This window comes from Ambystoma mexicanum, chromosome 6p, assembly GCF_040938575.1.
Source record: "Ambystoma mexicanum isolate Mex_15411 chromosome 6p, UKY_AmexF1_1, whole genome shotgun sequence".
NCBI classification, from domain to species: domain Eukaryota; kingdom Metazoa; phylum Chordata; class Amphibia; order Caudata; family Ambystomatidae; genus Ambystoma; species Ambystoma mexicanum.
In genome coordinates, this window is record NC_090935.1 from 1165939062 (window position 1) to 1165959940 (window position 20879).

The following is a 20879-nucleotide window of genomic DNA, read 5'->3' on the forward strand; positions in this document are numbered from 1 at the left end:
CGTACCTACTGGAAATAATGAAGTTCTTTGCCCCTAAACATGGCTGACAGCTTTTACAAGACGGAAATAGAGGTAGGACCACTAAGTATTACCATGGCAACATCCTATATACAAAGAGGATCGTATGGTGACTTCCATCTTTGAAACCCGACGCGTGATGCATGAATCTTGAAATTTTCAGGTAAGCCTTAGGGGGCTGTCTAGCCCACCCAGCAGCGCACCAATTAGCTAAGGGTCCGCACTGCAGATGGCAATCGCCCCCCCCACTCCTTATCTTCACTGTTGCACATAACGCTAATACGCTGCCACACGGGTGAAACCGCATGACTATTTTCTTATCCTTACCGTTGTACATAACGCTAACAAAAGAATGCCTAAGACTGAGCTCTGTCACACGGATTGAAACAACATGCATACATTTGAGGTAATTTAACACACCACAAAACATTTTTGCCAGAGCCCAGCGGAAATGAACGCATAGGCGGCTAGGGGTAATCAATGCGAGACTTTAACTAACATGCACTATAATGCAATCGTGCTCACGGACCGGTCATAATACATATTTTCAAACTAATTGGCGGAAATGGAATAGCGCTCACGGATCCATTCACGCACAAAATAGACCTTTATGTCTTACCTCTATTTTTTAGAAGATGTACAGAGTCTGATGGGTAAGCTTGATTTACCCACTTGGGGTTTCTTCAATGACAAACTCAATGCAACCCCGCAGATTTACTTATTTTTGGTTTTCTTTTCTCTCTTTTTTCTCCTCTTTAAACTTTCAAATACCCTTCACCCCCACCTCTACCCTCTTCCAATGAAATTTCAACGGCCGAATGGTATGTTTTAATCACAATTGTCCTTGATTCACACAACCGTTACAATTTATCTGATTTTTGCTGTCTATTTAATTCTATATGGCCTTCATGCAATGTCACGGGATGTGATTTATCATAAAATGGATGTCGTTTGTTTCTTTTATTTTTATGTGAACTGTGCCAAACATATGACTTTAATATGATTTGTGTGGCCCTAATTGGGGCTTTCTCTGTATTTGTTACGTTTGGACATCATGTTCATCCTTTATTATATAATTTTGTTGCATCACTTGTACTCACCAAAATAGACATTGCCCTGATCTGAGGAGGGCACAGGGAATGTGCCGAAACACGTGTCATCGTAAAAAAGGCTATCAATGAATTGTTTTTCAACATGGGAACAAGTTCAAGTCTTTGAAATCTAATTGTGGCGCAGTAAACAGATGTGTGCAGTCTCTTTGATCACAATATTTACACAATAACTTAAATCTTTCCACCAATATGAACGAGCACCACGACCGCAAGCTCCACTCCACTTTTTCCCGCCACAATTTATACCATGAATTTACTCATCAGAAACCATCAATTCACTGGCGATTCCCTCTCAGTTACAGAATCGCAAAAATCCAAAATGTATTTCACTCAAGCATCAACACATTTTTTGCATCAATGCATTTATTGCGCCTTCACATATAGCAAGACACTTATGACAGACGCTTGACAGATTAGACAGACACCAGCTGGTCGTACATATACCTGCCTTCTAATTAGTACCCCACCATGGGATGTGAACAAACCCCCTTGAATCCGTCTTTAAACGGAAGCGTAGCCTATAATGTCCCTACTCTGTGGGCTCTGCGTTCACATTCCTTCTGACCACTCTTTAAAGCACAGAACCAAGGCGAATATTCGTTTTTCTCTCGGGTGTCCCCCCCCCGGTATCCTTTTATGTTTTTACCTTTCCCAGGTGCCCCCCTGGTATTCTATTACATTTTGGCTCAGGTGCCCCCCTGGAATTCTACTACATCTGTCTTCCTTTTATACTCGAGTCATTAACCCACTATACATATATACCGTCTTCTCCACCTCTAACTATTTTATCTTTCTCCGCCACCCCCCGTTACCTTTCCCCCACTTGGTCTAATGCCTATAAGTAATTTGCCAAGGTAACAAGTTTCGTTGTTTCACTCACAGATCGTCTCTTTTCCTCTCTGAATCTCCGGGATCACCGCCCCTTCCTCTTCCCGCTTTATGGTTTTGGTCCAATCCGCTTCCCGTGGGAATGAAAAGGGTTATGCTTGGAAAAGCGGGTTCCTTCAGACCCACTGCAGATTTTTTGGGAGTAAATACACTATCACTGTCCACGGGAAGCTTCTCGGCCTACTCAGCCGGAATAGCGAAAGGACTCACGATGTTACCGAAGATCCAGAGTTGCTTCGCGTCGTCGGTCTAAGGGTGTCTTATAACTATATTAATCAACTATCAATAATCGATGGCCAAAACCATCCTCACGCTACCAAGTGTTCTCGGGGAGAGGAAATTACTGACGGGCACATTGGTCAGTACTCAACCCCCAAATACTTGTAATACAAGATAGCTGCACCGTGTAAGGACAGGGTGCTGGACTTACATACTCCAGCACAAATCAATACTAGGGACTCAGTAAGTTGGCAAAGGGAAGCCTGTTTAATAATACATACATCAGCTTATGAAATCAGCAGCATCGCGAACACTTGTCTCGCCCCGACTTCCCCGAACTTCAGTCAAACAGCCTCTTTTATTGGCAAATTCCGTCATCATTGACATACACTTCTATAAAAAATCATCATGCAATATAATTGGTTGGGAAAGGTAACTTAAGTATAGGTGTTATATCTGTATATGAAAATAAAGCATACGAATTGGATAACTCTTATCGGGTGGGCGTCTACGCCCATCCCTCTACAACACACGTGATTGACGTCACTGAAAGTACGACGTCCTATTGGTTACAGTTTCTGTAGGACCCTAGATTACATGGTCCATTGTGATTGGGCATGTTACACCCCTAAACATAAATCTCCACTTTAATTAGCAGCATGCAGAATAGACACCCTGGTGCCTGGTGTCCCACTCCCTTCCATCAATCAGAGGGTTTAGGGCATTGTGTCATTTAGTTGGATAAGGAAGGCCTCGAAACTGTAGTCTCTTATAAGGAAAAGTTAAGACACTCTCCAATCTGGGTGACATCAGACGGTGGTACATCTTCGCGCCTTGTTAGTCACGTGTTTGTTCACCATGAATCTGCTTCAGTTCTCCGTCTTTTCGTGCATTTGATTCTGTGTTCGCTTGGCCACCTGCATGGGCCTCTCTTATCTTGACCTTCCCAGGGCAGGCTGGTATGCTCTGAAGTTTATGGCTCTCTTTAGTTGAGTTTGCCTTCCTCTCCCGGGTTGCCCTCGATTCCCCAGGCTTAAGCCATTCTTTGTTAAGTTTCGATTCCGCTCTTCCTCCAGGCTTGGGCCTAGATGTGAAACTTAGCCAGTTGGGCCTGTGCCGCCTGGGCATCCTTCTAATCAAACAAAATGGAGTTGCACGTGTACATTGTGCTGCATTGAGGTAGACATATATAGTTGCCGTATGCCGCTCTATTCTTCTACTTAAGCATTGCAGGCAGTATCGATTACATAGCTTCTTGCGTTCCAAGCTTATTTACATGCATTAGTCGGTTTATTCTTCCATCTAGGTTCACAGTTATATTGTTTCTTACGTTTCATTGTTGCTTTGTCTTTGCGTTATGGTTTGTCCTGGCTTTCTTAGCATCATTGTTTGTCCTCCATCCATGATCTTTGTGTCTCCTCATGGACAGTCTGTAAATACTCATCGTTTCATATCAGTGGCTGGTATGGTTGTCTGATTGGGTACCGTGCTGCCCAGGGCTGTTTGGTTATGGGCGCTTCGACTGGTACCGATCTCCTTATGTATACGGGGCAGAGGCTTAGTGCGGCTCTCTGCTGATTCAGCTGCTCCTCGTATGTCACATACCTCGGAGGGTACCTTACTGGCCACTTGAAATGAGGGGCAGGGGTGCAGGCCGTGTCTGGCACCTCCTCTACAAGTGAGATTGTCTGAAATGCTCTAATCCCTAGATGTTCGAAGGATGTTTGTTGGCTTCTAATATTTTGCATATAGGTTTTTTCTTTTAGTCTCTGAGGTTTGGCTTACTGCCTGATTTTTAATCCTCTTTTCTTCTATGATAAGTAATTGTTTGATGTGATGGTTTGGTTTTATACTGTCTCTATATGCTATGTACCTATATTATTCTGCACTTGATTGTTTGAAATATGTTGTACATATTAGTTTTTCTTCCTTTTTGCTTTCTTAAATTATGTTATTCTTTAGTATTTCTTGTCATTTCTCTCTTTTTACGAAATTTAAGTCTGAATGTGTAAAGGTTTATTAGACCAATTGCAATAAAAAAATAAAATTAAAAAAAAGAATTGTGAAAGCCTAAGAAGGCCATGGCAGGAAACCATACCCATCGGCATTGTGAATTGTGAAAGCCTAAGGAGGCCAAGGGAAGACACCATACCCCATGGCATTGTGAAAGCCAAGGGCATTATGCCCTACATGGCCTTAAAATAAAGGCACATGACAGGCATCTCACTAGTCCTACCAAGACTTGACTATGACAACAGACTTTACCTTGGACTCCCAGAATATCTACGCAGCTGACTACAGACTGAAAAGATATTTCTTTATTGGACATTTGTATGCCACCTATACACAGTGTTTTCAGGCATGACAAGAGAAATTGGAAGGTGTGGGGGCTATGAAGAAAATTCTAAGGGGGCTATGAAGAAAATTCTAAGGTGTGGTGGTGGAAGAAAAATATCTCCTTGTGATATCTTTAACCTTTGGTTCTGGTGTAAGATTACTGTCCAAAGTTCAGAATTGGAGTTGGCATCTAGCAAATGTCAGTGGCCGAAAGGGGCTACCCTGGTCCACTATCTATTTTCCAGTGCATTACACTATTGACTTCAGAGTTTTAACAGCTAAAAATGGGTTCTAAGCAGATGACATATAAAAATATCTGTGGATCTCTTCTCTCTACCATGAGAATGAGTAGCTGGAATGCAAGGTGTTAAAATGGATTTTACAGAATCAGACCTGTGAGCAGATTCTGAGAGGCCACCCTATTCTAGTAAACAGGAAAATACACTAATATGTAGGCAAACACTATCTGGGTAGTGTGACTGAGCAGCCAGGCTTAGACTTAGTAGATTGGTGAAGGTTATGTCAAGCACTCACAGAGCTCTCTTGATAATGCAAGTTAGGCAGAATGTATACAAACATAATTATTTATTTAGGCCTTAGTCAACTCTTAGTAATTAAAACCCACAGGTAAGCATCACACTAAAACACACACTACTATTATATACACATTAACATTTGCGGTTCTCTGGCTACAGAGCACCAACACCTTACTTTTCAAACACGTCAATACATGTTTAGCAACTGTAGTGTAGTAAAGCAAGTAAGTAGATAGCAAGGCAACAAAGTATCAAAGTAGCGAACTAATATGATAGAAAGGGGCTAGAAGCAGGATACACAACCTTATAAGCATAGGTCATTACACTTTAAAAGTAATTGCCTAGATAGAAATATTTTGGGGCTGATGCCCTTACAGTCTCATGTTCGATTCAGTAGGCTAGCAGTCTTTAAAGGAGCCTAAACATGTATGACAAAGCCAACACATAATTGTGAGCCTCTCAAAGTTTAGGAACAATGAAAGTAAAGTTCTCGGGAGACCCTCACCCATTGTAACCAACTTAGGGAGAAACCAGGGGAGGATCCTTGACCAGAACTCCACCGTTCATAGTCAGGCATGGGTGAGGTGGGGCAAAGACGTTCTGCCTGTTTAACCCCATGAATATGGGTGATGTAGGAAATGTATGTTTACTCACACACTGTGATCTGATTCATGCTGGGACCACTGTGGCAGTTCCTGGATATGCCCAGCCCCCATACTCTGTGTCTTGGATCTGTTGCATGACGTCTAGGGGTCATAGATGCAGACATCACCATCTGCATTTGGTTTTGTGTCTGGCTAGTGGTCAGTTTTGCGGTCACGCTAGATGGTTCCCGATACTGGACAGCTGGATGACCCTTGAACAATGAAGACAAGACCACCACATTGTCAACAACCACAAATGACCCTCAAGGACATGATGTAGGCAGAGCACAGTGATGGCCACTTCGAAGAAATGGTGGAAGCTGATTCTCATGGTGGAAGGAAAGCAGCTGATCCCGCAAGTCCCCTCTTAATGCTGGAAAGTTGTAACTGCAGGGGGAGGCCTCTTGTTTCATAAGTAGAGGGTTGATAGAGTCAAAAGTCGGAACTCAGGATAACACTGATGCTGTGAGGTAGCCCACGATAAAACTGATTCCGTCACACCACTGAAAGCTTCCAAGAACAGGATTCTCAAGCAGAGCTCTAGTCTGGTTGTTCCCCCTGGCCCTGCGGTCAAAGCAACAATGAAGACCTTCTGGAGATCACCAAAAGAGAAGGGTTCGCTGGGATGGTTGAACAAGACATTGCTGGTTGGCTGCAACACTGAGTTCCAGATCTTCAGTGGAGTCCTCCTCTCCATACGGGTCTTGGTTCCAACAACAATCTGATAAATGGCTGCAAAAGTCCTCCTTTTATCCAAGATGTAAGCTAGAGTTGCCTCCAAACTGACCAATGATAAGGAATTGCACTATTCAAAATAGCAGGTGCTGGCCAATCCTGAACATCCTCTGGCCACGTATGCCCAGCAACAGACACACTTTAGCATGGATGACAACTGGCACCAGAGAGTCCCAGCCCCCACATCCAACCACACACAAACACACACATACCCAGGAAAGCGGAAGGCTTACCATATATGGAAAATCCAACCCTTAGATTGCAGGAAAAATGCCAAAATACAAGATGGCCAAAGGACAGTCGAAAATCTCTTGGCATGGCCATTTTAGAGTATATGGTAAGGCAAGTGGAAAAATGCAAAAGTACGCACACAAATTAAAAAACGCAGTACAAAGAGAAGTGCCTCCAACAGCCTCTTTTCATCGTGAATGTATCCACACATTCAGGAAATACATGGCTATAGAGACACAAAGGGCCTGATTCACAGAACGTTTTCTATGGGATTGCTCCATTATACAATGCTTCTGTGAATCAGGCCCAAAGTATACCTACAACACTTCACTTTAAGGGGAAGAGTGCAGACTAAAACAAATAAAGAATTTCACCAGTCAGCACTGATAGCCATGGGGACATTTCATAGCCCCCGAAACAGATGAACTTAGCAAGGCAAGTGAAGTAAAAAGGCTTCACTTGCTGCCAAAAGTCAGGACAGGTACAAAACAACAGCAACAATTTGGGAGTTACATAGATGTCAATGGAAAAAAAGCAGCAAAAAGAAAATATTTCCTAACACAAGGTCATCTCGCTCTCGACTCCTTAAAGGAATGGTTCGCCCAAAAATGTTTATTGCAAAAAAAGATGGCCAATAATAAAAAAAATCGATTGGCAATTATGTAAAATTTTGAGAAAATGAAGCTCAAAGGGAAGCACATGGGGGAATCCATTTGGTGAAATGGATGCCCGCCGCTGTGCTTGCTTTGGCTTTTGCGGCACTAATGAAGGAAAAGCCAGCCAGCTGTAGTAAACAAAAGCTACCACTGGGTGGCTTTTCCTTCATTGGTGCCGGGACTCGGAGGACGTAGACCGGAGACTACAGGCAGAAAAAAGCTGCAGCTGCATCTCGGTAAGTGCTATTTTTTAAATAAAAATAAACACTAGCTGCGTTTTTTTTTCTAAGTTTTCCAGGCTGGAGGAGCCCGGAAAACGTAGAAATAAAACTGCAGCTTTAAAAACGTTGTATTTATGTTTGCGGTATCTTTTGAAGCTACCGCACACATAAATACAAAGTTACTGTGTTTAAAAACGCTGCGGTTTTTATTTCCAAGTTTCTCCAGCTCCTCCGGCTTGGAGGAGCCTGAGAAACTTGGAAAGAAAAACCGCAGCGTTTTTGAAACATAACCGGAGACCCAAAGTGAAAGGCAAGGCAGCAGAAACACAACGCGGTTGTGTTTCCATGCCGCAGTGTTTATGCCTAAAGCTGTTTTTCCATTTGGGGCTCTCGGGCTCCCAGCCCGAAAGCTCCAAATGGGAAAGCAGCTTTAGGCAGAAACACTGCAGCGTTTAGCATTTCAGAAAACAACCGTGTTGTGTTTCTGCCTAAAGCTACTTTCCCATTTGGGGCTTTCGGGCTCCCCACGGGGAGCTCGAATGCCCCAAATGGGAAAGCAGCTTTAGGCAGAAACACAACACGGTTGTGTTTGAAAAAGCTGCGTTTTTTCTTTCCAAGTTTCTCAGGCTCCTCCGAGCCGAGGGGAAATCCGCTGAAATTTCGCGCGATTACCACTGGCGGGAAATCCGCCGGCGGTAAGAGTGCGAACATACCCCATTGAGCCCAATGGGGAATGGGGAATTCCCGAATGGGCTCAGTGGAGAATGGGCAATACCCGTTCCGCCAAACCCGTGATCCGGCGCTATTAGCGCCGGGGGGTTTGGCGGTAGTGCTATTAACGCTGGCGCTAATAGCGCCTGCGTTACCGCCCAACTCGTGATGAGGCCCTATGTCTCGATTGTATAGACTACCTAGGAGTTCAAGCCATTCAATATCCTAAATTAGCGGGGCACCATTTCTGAAACATACACCTATTGTATTCTTTGTACATATGTAAAACAACTTCAATTTAAAAACATCTGAAAGTGGCCTATGCTTAAACAAAGTGACCTGTGCCTATAACCTCTAAAGTGACTCAATCTTAAAAATTCATGTCCAAAATACAATATGTTAACATTTCATACACAAGGTATTAGTAAAACAAATTATACCGTCTAGAAAAGTCCACAAATTTGCATTGAGCAATTCCTCAAAGATTAATCAAGTCTTCATCTCGAGCGCAGATGTTAGCAACATCATAAAATGCCTCAATCATGAATTGATCTCGAAACACTCTTCAATATAGGTGTTTATGTAAAACCCAGCATGTTTCGTGACTCATGTATTAATTGCAAACAATTCTGGGGAACTTCTTCAGGGGAACTGAAGGGGCCTAACTGGTCTAACTAATGGCAGCAGAAAATACAACACAAGGGGTCCTCAGTTTCGCTAGGACACTATGGGCCTCATTATGAGTGTGCTGGTCCGGTAACAACGGTGCTGGTAAGCGCACCGGCACCATTTTTACAGGACCGGCACACTCCGAGTTCTGTGGGCGGCTGCAGGTCTGAGGCCTGGCGGGTGGAACGGCAGCTGCCCAGAGACTTTGACGGAAGCACCGGCACCATTATGAACGGTGGCAATACTTCCGTCCTCCCCATTCCCGTTGAGTCCTATGGGACTCGAATGGGAACGGGGAGTGACATTTTCACGGACCACCGGGGCTGTAATGCCATGGTTATTCCCTAAAGCCAGGTGCTGGAAAAAAAGCACAACTCCGGCGGCAGCCTGCCGTTTTTATCGGCACGGCTACAGCCAGAGTTATAATGAGGCACTACGTGTGAGTTCACTAATATTATAATTGAGTGGAGTATATCTCTTTCGATTTGTAGTCGATGTTATTCGATGTCCAACGTCGCTAAGTAAGTCATACAGTGTCTCCTAGACCATAGAGAAAAGAACAGCCATTACTTAGGAAGTTCTCACATCATACCTCAGATACATTTTACTCATATTGGTAGATTCAGCAGATGCTACCACTATTCATTTACAGGTAATGCACCAAAAACATATCTTCAGCAACAAACCTTACGGCACCCTTAAAAAAACAAAAGCAAAATTGTGTATTACTACCAAACTCTAGGGGATCGCAGTTTCGAAATCAATATAACCGTCATTTAATGGGAAGCTCTGAGGTTTCAGAGGCACACTTACTCATTTTTTTGCATTCAGAATCAGAGTCTTCAGTTGGTTGAATCAAGTAGCACGTGGTAGTTGTTACCATAGCTTCAATGTTGTTACTCCATCTACAAGAGTACAAACAGATGAAGTAGTGGCCCCAAAATGCAACAGGCACGCTGTGTGAATTAAAAAGATGCTTGATATTCTCTTAATCAGTTATGTTCAATATTGAGCTATAAGACTTGGCTACAACCTCCATTGCATTGGAAGATCCACCATGTGTGCAGAAAGGCATATACAGAACGGATTACTGGATAATGAATGTATAACCCGAAGCGGTGTAAAATTGTGAACTACAGAGGGAGTCATGCGTTCACCAACAGTTAAACTATGACTGCCGCAAGCATGGCTATGATGCGATACTCTCATGTATTGTGCATTGGTGTCATGAGCACATAAAGCTTATCTGAAATAATCTGAGCCGCAGCACCGAATTACATGCTCGCTACTCAGCGACCCACTCTCTGCATGTACTTACTATCGTATGCATTAGAACATGCTGCGTAATGGTGCAGTGGAAAGCTAGCACTCTCTGTTCAATCCTCGATACAGTTGCTGCGTTAATCACAATGTATAGTCGCGTTGTGTGCATCACGTGTCATCTCAACCTCAGTGCGTGAGTAGCCTCGGCTCTACTGGTATAAGCCGGCGGCCATATTGGAGGTGAGATCTCTTCACATTGATTACCAGGGACAACAAGCATTCTGCATCGGACCTCTGTAGTGTTTAGTTAGTGCAAACGTAAATGTTGTGATATAAACAGTATACTTAGAGCGGACTGTCAATTAACTTTGTAATGTATCTTAAGGTTTTGGCGCCAGTGTCGATCTGCAGCTGTGTGGGCCTGGCATCTAAAGGCACAGATATTGATCAGCCTGGTAATAAAGGATAGTGTTGATAGTATTGGCCTTCTAATAATATTAGAACATTGCAACTGTATATGAACAACTGTTTGATTGTGGGTATCTGGCTTACAGTACAGTAGAACTTGCCAATCGATCGCCTCATTTAAACCAACCTCATTGCTTTTAGTCCGGTACATCAGGCGTTGTTCTTGAATGGATAACCTATGTTTATCATTCTCTTTGTTGTTAGTTTGTCCAGTTTTCTTTTGGACTATCCATCTCAAGTCCTCCCATTTATGGTCTGCTATATTAAAATGACCTACCATCAGCGCTGAAAGTACTCTGTTCTGTATACAGCTCTTATGTTCCCCTATAAGTATTTTGTTCTTACGTTCAGTTTTTCCTATATACAAGTGTGTGCAGTGGCACCATATAGCATAAATTACCATTGAGGTATTTCAATTAGTCAAAACGTTTTGTTGCCATGGGTTTCTCAGTCCCAAATCTATGACTTTACTTCTAGAGGTTTGGGCACAACAACTGCATTGGCCACACAGACTATGTCCAGTGGCTTTTTCAATACCCCACTGTTGGGTCAGCGTTTTCTGTGTATTGGTGCAATCATATATGTCCTTCCTTGTCGTTGGCTCTTTTACATTTTTACTTCTCCTGAAAGCGCATCTTGGTTGGTCTAAAGGGAATTCACCACTGTCCAATATATTCCAACTGCGTTTGATTATTTTACTGAATTAATTTGACTATGGATGGAATGAGCTTACAAATGTTATTTCATCCCTCTTTTGGGATTTCGGTCTATATTCTAGTGATGCCTCTCTATGATTGTTAGCTGCATGCTTGCAAGCCTTTTGCACACTTTTCCTAGGGTATCCCCTTTTCACAAGCTTATCTGGCAACGTGAGCTTCATGATCACACTCAGTTTTTGGTGCACTATTCCTCTTGAGTCTGAGGAATTGTCTGAATCGTAAATTCTCTCTTGTATGTCTCGGATGGAAGCTCCAGTGTAATAATAACAAGTTTCTGTCTGTTCATTTATGGAAAGGTTTTACTTTAAGTGATCTTTTAACATTGTCAACATATATTGTTAAGTCAAGGAAATGAACGGCTTCCTTGTCATGGTTTGCAGTAAACTTAAAAAAACGGGTTTTGATCATTCAGCCACGTGAAGAAGGATTCAAAGGACGTAACCCTGCCATGCCATATTAACACAATGCCGTCAAAAAAATGCTTTCATAATTTAATGTGCTTCTTATGTGGTCAGCCAAGATTATGTTGGTTTCCAGCGTTTCTACCTAGAGATTAGCCAGAGTAGGGGCCACTGCAGACCCCCTTTCTGTGCCATGAATTTGCTTGAAAAATGTGTTATTGAATGAAAAATTATTCTCAGTGAGAGACATTTCAGTAATCATACAATGAAGGAATTAGGGGTTTGGCCATTGTGTCTTTTGTTCAGGAGTACGTCTTCTACCATATTGAGAGTTGCTGTTTGAGGAATTTTAGTATATAATGACACAATATATATAGTCCTACCAGTATGTCACCATCATCAACTGGGTATCCTTCAATCATTTTAATTATCTCAGTCGTGTCCTGGATGTACGATTGCATATCTTTTACAAAAGGGTTTATAAAGAGATCAGCAAATTTTGCCAAGGGTTCCAAAATTGAACCTGTACCTGAAACTATGGGTCTCCCTGGTGGATTCACTAATGTTTTATGAATGTTGTGCAGTACATCGAACTTTGGAATGTTAGGCTTGGAAGTCATAAGGTATTCTGCCTCCTGTTTAGATATCCAATGACTCTCCAGAGCTTTCTCAATCTTGGTATTAATTGACAGTTGTAACTTCTTAGTGGGGTCTTTCAAGATAGGTTCATAGAATGTGTTGGCGCTGAGTTGGCGATCGCACTCTGTTATATAATCTTGTCTGTTTAGCATAACAATCGCCCCACCTTTATCTGCTTTTCTGAAAATTATTTCTTTATTAGACTTCAGTGAATGGATGGTTTCCGTTTCTTGTTTGGTGATATTTTGGAAGCATTGTTTAGTATTGTTGTTCTCAAGTATCCTGATGTCAGCCAAAACTCTTTTCGGGCCCGGCACCAAGGCCCGGATGTAAGGCCCATGTCTCTCCCTGTCTACTTGTAAATGAAGTACGATAACTCACTAAAATCGAATATCTACTTACACAGGTTGTTTACGGTAGCGGCTGCATTCAGGCAGACATGTTGGTCACGCTCCTCCTCTCTTGCATCGGGATGTTGCTAAGCAACCATCACGCTTATGTCTTCTTATAAAAACATTGTGTTTGTGCCAGCGTACATGGCCGCCATCATAAATATATGTTTGTTGATGTTTATACATAACATTCGCTGTCAGTTTCCCTCACTGGGTCATTATATAGTGATATATCTTGCCGCTCCATTTACATTATGATTTTAAAGGAGTCTCATTGCCAAGTAGGACATCTGGTCTTTATTTATTCTGGGTATTATAATAAATTTAAATTATAACCCGTAGGTATTATTTCACGACAACCTGACTTTATTCTACAGCTTATTTATAAACTTTCACTGCGGTGCATGTGTTGGTCCATAAAGAACTTCAAGCATGTATCAGGGTCATCCCCAGCATAGTTCCGCTGCTTCTTTTTTTAGCTATGGCTTCAGCAGCTTGCTGCTACCTCTCTGCTAAGGCAGACTTTTCTCACTGCTTCTTTTCGGCCCAGGCTACTCTCCTTTCATCTATTAGTCTATCAGAGTCATTCCCAGCATAGGTCCCTTAGGGTCTAACAGAGGTTCAGTACATGGCTGAAGCACGGTTTTGAATTGACGAGTGCAACTTGTGGGAGTCCTGTGACCCTTGGGACACTACAGTGCCAGCCCTGTGGGAGGAATGCTGGGAATCTCTATTACTGTCACTCTCCCCAGCTGTTTCCACGCCCCCAGGTATGTGGGCAAAAGGGCTGGGGGATCCCGCTCACTGCTAGCCCCCTGAGAATCCTCTACCATCATAGCTTCCTCAAACGTTTTTTTGTATTTTAACAATTCAGCTTTCCTAACCTTACTGCCATGAGGGAGTCCCCTTGCTTGACAGAGTTCAAGAAAGATTAATGCTTTCAAGGTCTGCGCAATCCTCATGTTAAGTTTCATGGTTGTAAAAATACCTTGGCAGTGAAAACTAATGGTAAATGCACACTTTTATTGTGGCTGGCTAAGCTGTAGGCACAGACTGTCTCAAATCTCAAACGCTACCACCAATGAGAGAAATTGGATTCAGTTCTGCAGAAGTACAAGGATGATTAGGGTCTAAAATGCCCTCTCTGCCCTCACACCGCTGTAAACCAAGAACCATCACAATTATAAAAGTAAAGCAGGCACATTTAAGAGATATACCCCATTTGACTTTTGTGGTTACACGGGCCCAGGAAAGGCTATGCTCTTAAGAAGGCTGTGAATATGATTCAGTTGTGATCCAAACAGAAAAGCATAACTGTCCAAAATCAAAACAATGTATAAACAAGGTTCTATAAAAATAGATCTACTTTAATAAATCACACTATCTGCAAAATAACTCAATAGAAAAACACAAAATCCACCCATGGGGAAAGAACAGAGAATAAGCAAAGATAGCACAATGCAGTACTCTGAGTAATGAATAAGGGGTGTAAGGCAAGAATAAAACACAATGAGCCTCATTCCCAGTCGGGCGGTCCATTAAAAAAGTGCCAATATTTGTCGATATCACCACTTTCCCGGATTGCCCGACTACAGGTTTGCCAGTGGCGCAACTGGGTGGCCTCCAGCTAAATGCTTCAGTGCCTCTATTATTACATTTGTTGCTTTCACTTCCAAGGGTGGCCAGGCCTGACCCCACGTGACTCCATCAGCACATGTGCTACAGTTACAGGTGATTGATTATATTGGACTGTGTCAGTGTGTTCAGTATGCGCCAGCGGACAGTCTTTAATTGCCCATCATTGCTGAATCAGCCTAGGCATAGGAGGTTCGAGAAGCAGACAGGCACCCAGGGCAGTACTCAGGAAAAGGCCAGAAGCTGGCCAGGTGCCTTCCAAGAAGATTAACATAACGCAGTGTTAACCGTGTTATTGGTAAGTAAGATTCTTGTAGTATCCTGTGATACTAGGTTTGCATTGTGTCAGCCTGAAGGGTGAATGGAATGTGAGAATGTTATGATGCACGTGGAGTGTTGTGGGATGAGTGTTCTCAAGGTGACGGTTAGCACTCTAAGAGAGATGCAGGAACTAAAAGGATGCTACTAACCACTCTCCTATATCTACCTTTACGTGTAACCAAGATATAATAAAGAAGCACTTCCTTTTATTACATACCTGGTCTGGAGGGGTTCCTGTTTCCTGATTTCTTGTCAAGACCAGGGTGAATACATCATTTGGCGGCGAGGATGCTTCCAATGTGCCCAGAAGAAGTGAAGGAACTTGCAGAAAGATGAAGTCCTATACCTGACATACCCAGAGTACTGCACAGCCCTTGAGAAGCTTTGCCAAGAGGGATCAGTGGAGGTTTATGAAGTTCAGCAGCAGACCAGCAGTGGTTATAGAGTATTGTGAAGTCACTACATGGAGGTCTTGAGAAGCCAGAGGATTTGGAGACTGGTTGGGACCAGTAAATACCATGGTAATTCAACTGTTTTCTGAGTGCCATTGCGTTTAGTGTTAAGTATGGAGGATTATGGGACTTGTGGTCCAGTCCCTCTTTGTGATGCCGTGTCACAAATGGAGTCGAGTACTGTGGCCCACAGAAGAGATTTGGGGCCAAGTGGAGGTTCATGGGGGCCGTTGGGCAGCGTGTGCCCAGCAGAGCCCCTGCGTTCCAGCCATGCCATTGGGCTGGCACGCACGATGTGCATAAACAGTTGGAGCGACAAGTCAGAGCAATAGTGCTGCGCCATGGCTGACTGATCTGAGAGCTGATGTTGTCTAGTACGTCCCGTTCCTGTGCATAACCCTCGGCTCGGGAGGAAATAAGTTCAGGTTGTAGCTTTATTACTTCTGCTTGCGGGAAGAACACTATGCTGTATGTGCAGGATTTCAATTTTAGAACTACTGATCCAGCTAACATTGAATTGTTGATATATTACCGAGAAGTGTTGCTGAGTGGAAATTGCGCCTCAAAGTTAATGATAAGCAGTGGTGCAGTACAGTAGTGTACATTCAGTGCTATCTAATTACAGATAGGTGGAGATAATATGTTCTTCTGATTAGTGACAATGGAATCCAATACAGACTGTAATATTCAAGATGCTAATTCATCTTTCATTTGGGATTATCGGGAATGCTTACACATTGTTAGGGAATATTGCGATTTGCTCATCTTGGATCTGGCATTGTGATGTGTCCGTGATGCAAGTTAGGACTCTAATCTCTATGGTTACATTAGGCATTCAAGCACATAAAGTGATGATACAGATTTTCAAAATGATATATATTTTTTATAATTGCTTTTCCATGATACGTGGGCGAGCAACGGAGGTGTATGATGGACGAAATGTTCACAGAAACGGTCAGAATTATGCAATTTTAAATAGGGGTGGTGTTAATTGCCAGAACTATGGGCAGAAATGAAATATGATGTTAAAAAAAATGTGAAAATTAACTGCTTTAAATGTGGGGCAAGGCAACTTCAGTGCCTCTATTGTGTATTGTATACACGTATTACTGTTATATTGTTATTGTAAGTATAGCAGATGATGTCACCTTGATATTGTGATATTAATGTGTTGTGTGGCAACTGGGGTGTCCTAATAGATGCGGCACGCCAGCCTGATGGAAACTATATGTGTGTTCAGGGGAGTGCATGTGTGTTTAATTGTTGATTTGGGATTTAGTGGGGAATGGACAACCCTGCAGTTGATTTAAAACGTTGATATCTTCGTAGTTCCAGTGTTAAGGTTTAAGGAATTCTGGAAGTGGTAGCGCATCGTGGTGTTTGAAGTTATTTAGTAGTTGTGATGCGTGGTTAGTAAATCCCACCAGTTTCAGGAGAAGTCTGGTAATTGGAAATTACGCTGCACTTTGTGGTGCACCTGCCAGCAGTTACCGGCCAGGAAAAATGCTCCTAATGGTGTTCCCCATGCTGCTGGGACCAACAATCTCCTCCTTGGCTCTTAAGGGGGTTGTTGATGCGCAAGTAGTGTAACTTCCAGCATTAGTGTTTCATTAGAAGTCTGGTTATTGGAAACTGGGTTGCACTTTGGGGTGCACCTGGCCAGCAGTCGTAAGGAAGTCTGGGTATTGAGATTATTGGGAACTCTGGTTTGGATACAGGTAGCAATGGGGTTGTACCTGGCCAGCAGTCGTAAGGAAGTCTGGGTATTGAGATTATTGGGAACTCTGGTTTGGATACAGGTAGCAATGGGGTTGTACCTGGCCAGCAGTCGTAAGGAAGTCTGGGTATTGAGATTATTGGGAACTCTGGTTTGGATACAGGTAGCAATGGGGTTGTACCTGGCCATCAATTAAGGGAAAGTCTGGGTGTTGGAAATTGGTTAGATGGTTGATGCACCTACCCCAGCAGATTCGCTAAGGAAGTCTGGATATTGTGATTATTCAGAAGTCTGGTTTTGGATTCAGGTTCTTGTTCCAAGCCAGCAGTCTGGGTATTATAAATAGATTGTACGGTTGGTGCACCTACCCCAGCAGGCTTGGTGTGGCATTACTCGTTCCACAGAAATGTTGCGCTTTATGTTATGGAAGTCTGGTTGCCGGCAGTGTTTAGTGTGGTGATGGAAAAGTGTCAGTGCTACTACTGGTAACATTCTATCTATTTTCCACAGTTATCATAACAGTTATCATAAGGATTTTTGTTCTTGTGGTTATCTGTGGTTATTCTTTATACAAAACTAGCTTGTGTTGCAGTTTCGTTTTGTGTGATCTTTGTCCTGTAAGTACCTTTTCTATTACTTGTCCTACTTGTTTTAATGTTTCTTTGGGAAGATGATGTTGTGGTGTGTCTTCATATCTATGCCTATCTTGTATTTAAGGGAGTTTCTGATTTTGGACAGTATACAGAGTGTTAGGGTGTTTTCTTTGCTTTCTTTTGTAAAGCGCGAGCATTGTGCTTTATTGGAGTTTTGGGGTCAGGATGTGGCAGGTCCTGATAGAAGGTGATAGGATTATTGGAAGGTTTTGCTAGTTGGGTAAGTTTATGCTCTCATGTGAACGGTTGCGCCGTCAGGACAGAAGGTGTATGGCTAATCACTTTAAGGATGTTGTTATCTGTCCTAATCATTTGGGCACAGCTATTGTGGCCTATCTTTTGGTTGTTTAAGAGGAGCAGGATGTCTAGTTAGTACTAGGTTTGAGTTGTGTCAGCCCGAAGGCTGAGTGGAATGTGAGAATATTATGATGCGCGTGGAGTGTTGTGGAATGAGTGTTCTCTAGTTGACGGTTGGTATTGTTGGAGGGATGCAGGAACTAGAAGGATGCTATTAACCACTCTCCTATATCTACCTTTACGTGTAACCAAGATATAATAAAGACGCACTTTGCTTTGTTACATACCTGGTCTGGAGGGGTTCATGTTTCCTGATTATTTACCAACACCAGGGTGAATACTTCAATTCTCCATCCCATTCCTACATAGACCCTTCATCATTTGTTGTCTGTCGCGGGAGTTCACAGTAAATATATATGGGGGTCGGTATAGGGTACATATGGAAATCTTTCCTTGCAAACTAATGTCAGTTTTTTGCAGCCTTGAAAATAGCAGTACTTAAATACAGGTATGTCATTTCACCAAAATGCCAGAGGTATCGGAAGTGACATAATAAAAATAATAATAATTTGGCATTTATATAGCGCTACAAACCCTGAGGTATCTGAGCGCTGCTTATTATTACCCACGGTGTGTGGTACTCATTTACGAAGGATGAAAGGCTGAGTTTGGCCCCGCCGGGATTCGAACCTGCGTTAGCAGACTCTGCACTGATGTCAAAGGGAGCGCTCTACTCGCTGTGCCACTTGACCAGCATCATAGCATTGTTGTTAAGCACACTACGAAAAATATGGTTACCATATTACTATAATGTGAATGCATTTCATAAAATAATGGATTGCCAAATGTATCATTAAGATCAGTGTGAATAGGCCCATATTACCAAATTACTGTGAATGCAAGCAGACGTCCATGGCCAAATGATAATGATGTGCCATTATATAGCACTTACACTTAAGCGCTTTATATAGAACAAATATACATACAATATCACCCAACCTGTGTTGGTACTCATATATCGACCTGAGAAGGATGAAAGTCTGAGTTGAGTTTTAAGAACAGACTAAATCAGTGACTCGCCCCCTGAAGTGTGCTTGAAATAAACCTTTAATGAGTCTAGCAATTATTGCATAGAATTCTAAAAAGACAAATGATCTGGTATGATCTGGTATTCCCATTAATTCATTTATTTAGGGTCACTGCTGAAAGTGTTAAACTTGCGGAACCCCTGCCTTTTTTTTCTTTTTTTAAGAGGCCTGAACAAGAAAGCCAGCCCCTCCAGAAGCAAAGAGCAACATGGCGCTGGACACAATCCAGGAACTTTCATCTTGCATTAAGAAAAAATAATAATAATAATGTTTATTTTTTATTTTTTGGGGGTAGCAAGGGAGACTATAGGGGTAGAAAGGAAGAACGCAGGGGTCGCAGTTGTGACCCCTAAATGACATCCCTGCTTATATATTTAAGGACAAGGGCATTGGAATCTTGCATTTTCTGATGCCAGTGCTTTACTTTAAAACCTGCCTGCCGAACCCGCTGCAGCAAAGCCTGCACATCCAAAGGGCGCAGGGTTGTGCATTGCAGGTCCGCAGAGCACACTGTTCAATCCACGTCCGCTACGTTCTACGCAACGTATCGCATCAACGTCTGACTACGCTTTGCTTTGAAACCTACCTGTTAAACCCTCTGCAGCAAAGCCTGCGCAGGCCAAGTGCCCAGTGTTATGCAATGCAGGTGTTAGGTGGCGTGCAATGGTGCCGCACAATACAACCACTACATCCTTCGCTTTGCACTGCATGCATGCAAGCGCCCTCTATTCCCGACCGTTTGCACCTCCGCAGACGCCTCACATCTACAGCTGAAACCCTTGTGTATAGGCGCGTTATAAATGCCATATCATATCATATCATGGACACTCAACAACCATGGACCGAGCTGAGAATCGCAACAGCCCCCCCTCTCACGAACCGCAACACACCCCTCCACGCATCCCAGCCCAGCTTCCAGGGATGCCCGCTACACTTGGACCGCAGGTAAACACTTTGGCGATCCCACCCAACCCTCCTGCCCACACCATGCCCCAATCAACCCGATGGCTCTGGTCCCACCATAACTATGCCCCCGATCCTCACTAGGAGCAGGTTCCTCAGACTGCGTACCCAGCTCCTCCCACGCTTCCCACAATACATTCTTCAGCCACATCGTACATCACAGTTGCGCACACCCCACCAGACCAGGCCACAAGCCCATCAACTGCGCCCTGATCAATGTCAGATCGGTCCCGGCTCATACATCTGAAATTCATGACCTCATAACCTCCAACAACCTTGACCTACTTGCCGTAACAGAAACTTGGCTACACCCCGCGGCTAGTCCAGCCGTTTCCATCAGCATTCCTCTGGGCTCATCCATCCTAAAATGCGACAGATCCCCCAACAAAGGAGGCAGCGTCACACTCATTTTCAAAAACATCATCACCATCAGAGGCACGAACACCAACGCCATCCTCAATTTTGAATACCTCCTCACCAAGCTCTCCACGTCCCCAACCAACTCCTTCACCCTCCTCATTGTCTACCACCCCCCTGGGCCCAGCCACGCCTTTGCGGACAACCTCTTACAAAGCATCAACTCCTCCATTAAGCCTAACTCTAAAATCCTAATTCTTGGGGACCTCAACGTAGTCCTCAATGATCCCATAGACACCCTTGCCACCAGTGTAGCCATCGCACTTAACCAAGCTGGTTTTATGCAACGATCCCTCAAGCCCACCCACGATCAAGGTCGCACCCTTAACTGGATCAGTGACCTGAATTGCAACATCACTAACAATGTCACCTTACCTTCCCCATGGTCCGACCACCACACCATTGCCTTCGACATGCCCGCCACAAGCTGATAGACCCTTCAAAACCAACATCACTAACAATGTCACCTTACCTTCC